Raw genomic sequence first — 3,335 nt, 5'->3', positions numbered from 1 at the left:
GGGGAGGGAAGAAATGGTAAGGAAAGAAATGGTGCTGGATAATTGGATATTCATATGATGCAAAAGAATGATACTGGACTTTATGATGTTTATAAGCATAACTTAAAGATCTAAATGGAAAGGTTACAACTTTTATAGTTTTAAAAGAAAGCATAGGAGTAAATTTTCATGAACTTAGATTTAGCAGTGGCTTCTCAGATATAAAAGCAAAAACATAGCAATAAAATAAATACATCATACATTATTAAAATTAGAAACATGTACATCAGAGGACAATATCAAGTGAAAAGACACCTTACAAAATATGAGAAAGTATTTGCAAGTCATATATCTTATAAGGATCTGGTATCTAGAATATATAGGACTCTTACAATTGGAAAAATAGACAACCTAATTAAAAAATGTACAAAGGATTTGAATAGACATTTCTGTAAAGAAGATATACAAATAGCTAAGAAGCTTAACATCACTAATCATTAACATCACTAAAATACAAGTCAAAGGGGCTGGGGATTTAGCTCAGCGGCACAGCTCCTGCCTGGCAAGCATGAGGTTGTGAGTTCGATTCCCGGTACCGGAAAAAAAAATACAAGTCAAAACTGCAGTGTGATACCATTTCACATCTATTAGGATGGCTGTCATAAAAAATAACAAGTGTTAGCAAGAATGTGGAAAATTGGAGCCATTATACATTGCTGGTAGGAATGTAAAATGGTATAGCCACTATACAAAACAGTTTAGCAGCTCCTTTAAAAGTTAAACGTAATTGTTATATGACCAATACTTACTAGAAAATGGGTTAACCTCAAAAACATACTTGACTTTAAAAAGCCAAATGTAATAGGTTATATATTATATGATTACATTTGTATTAAATACCCAGAATAGGTAAATCCACAAAAATGGAAAGCAGATTAGTGGTTGTAGGGCTGCAGGGAGAAATTAAGGGGCATCTGCTTTTTGGGTATAAGGCTTCCTTTTGGGGTGATGAAAATATTTTGAAACTAGGCAGAAGTAATGGTTGCACCATATTGTAAATGTGCTTAATGCCACTAAATTATACACTTTAAAATAATTTTGTAGCTGGATGTAGTGGTGTATACCTGTAATCTCAGCACTCAGGAGGCGGGGGCAGGAAGATCACTGTGAGTTCAAGGCTGGCCTGGACTCCATGGTGAGACTCTGTCTCAAAAAAAAGATGCTAAAAGTTTGCCAGTAGCCCCCACTGTTCACAATATGTTCTTACAGCCAGGGTAATTTTCACTGTGTCTTTATAAATTAATTGTGTTATACTCAAAGAGACATCTCCACTGTTTTCTATTGAGCTAGTAGCCAGAGGTGCTCAATCATTATTGCCAAGGTGGAGACAAACTGACTAGCTTTTAAACTAGCATTGCTGTTTCTGGTGCATGTTGCACCCGCCTCTGCCACGAGGCCATCAGAATTGTACAGATAGAATAGAAACTGGAGAGGAAGCTTCAAGCCTCCTTTAAAAAACCTGCAAATGAATTTTCTTTAGTTGCCCCCAGCTATGGCTATGAACATGCTTGGTCATTATGTGTGTATTTTGAGGATCAGCAACGCTTATTTAAAAAAAAGCCACAACTTTAACAATAACAAAAAAAGTTGCTTGCCTTTGTTTTCTGCCAGAGAAATCTTGATTTTCTCTCTGGTGATAGAAATACTTCACCAGAACTGCCACTTAATATTTGTAAGATATCACATCTTAATCAGAACCCTCCTACTCATCATTACCTGTGGTCTTACATTCAACAGGTACAAGAGGAGTTTTCATGACAGTCTTTAAATTAGGGGTCTCCACGAACAGTTCTTCTGTCTCCAGAGGAAATCTGGCTGTGTCTGGAGACATTTTTGATTGTCACCTTTGGAGGCAGGGTGCTGCATGGAGCCCATAGAAGCCAGGGATGCTGCTAGATGTCCTACACCACACGGGAAAATCCCCCTACCACAAAGAATTATCTGACCTAAGCTGTCAGTAGTACTAAGGCCAAGAAATCTTGCTATATAACAACCTCTTCACAGTTCATACCCCGAGACTTTGTCCTCTGGGAGAACATCACCGAAAGACACCCCTCCGATTTGGATGTGAAAGCGATTACCAGGCACTGTAAGTAACATGAAGATACTCCAGGATGTTGATCTGCGGACCCATGTCTCTCAAAGAGATATGTCACCCTTGAGTTCGCTAAGGCACTGGCCAGCTGGGGACCTCCGGGTGAAGATTCCTCTGAACCCTTCAGAGGCAGATGGCAGCATGATGGGGCAACTGTCACCCACACATAGCACCAAAAAAAAGTTTCCTCTTTGCCAGTTTAAGGGTTCGATTGTTGACTTCTTTATCATTTGCATGGCTCTAGTTTGATACTGTTCTCCGCAGCTTTAATCACTCTTGGTATGAATCCTAACCAGGATACAGTCTGCTCATGGTTTGGCTAAAGGATACAGTTAAACCAACTTACTCACTTTCTATCCATCTCCCTTTAATCTAGTGTCTTGTGATACACCACGTGGTTTCCCAGGTAACTGTACTTAAGCCTAAGTGACTTTCTAGGTGAAATGGATGCTTCTTCGAAAAATTAGGTAATTTTTCTAATACCACATATCTGGCCCTGCATTCTGGCTCAGGTTGGGATAAAACCCATTGTCTTAGTTTAATTTAGGCACACTTGACTTTTAACTTACAAGTATACTACAAAGTTTGATTATAAAAACTTCAATTATATTTGTCTGTGTTAACAGCATCCAAATGTGTGGTCTTCATAGTCATAAATACTACTATTCAGTCATATAAGTTTGTCTTACAATGAAAGGAACATGAAGGACTGACTTTAATCCAACTATCTACACAGCCTTCTAAGCCAGGGATGGTGGCGCACCCTTGTAATCCCAGCACTCAGGAGGCTGAGGCAGGAGGATCGCTGCAAATTCAAAACCAGCCTGGGCTACAAAGTGAGCTCAAGGCCAGCCTGAACTGCATATCGAGACCTTTTCTCAAAAAGACAAAAAAAAAACAGCCTTCTAGTCAGCAGACCTCAGAGGTGCAGATCTGGATTTCACAAAATAAGGGCCTGTGGGGTGAATTTCATAGCCCTTAGCCAAAAGAAGGGACCAAGAAAATAAAAATTAGCTCAGAGTGAGAGAGTGGAAATCTTCCCAGGCATTTATTAGGCTGAAATAATACACAGATAAAGTCAGCTGCACAGTCAAGAGGAAATACTATTTTCCCCAAGGACATGCTGCAGTTATAAAGTGGCATAACAACCACCAATGCTGTTGTACTAAGAAGCTCTGTTCTCTAAAATCATAGACTACTG

Source organism: Chinchilla lanigera, unplaced genomic scaffold (assembly GCF_000276665.1).
Source record: "Chinchilla lanigera isolate Chin_1 unplaced genomic scaffold, ChiLan1.0 scaffold00164, whole genome shotgun sequence".
Classification (NCBI taxonomy): domain Eukaryota; kingdom Metazoa; phylum Chordata; class Mammalia; order Rodentia; family Chinchillidae; genus Chinchilla; species Chinchilla lanigera.
Note: the sequence above shows the minus strand (reverse complement) of the source record.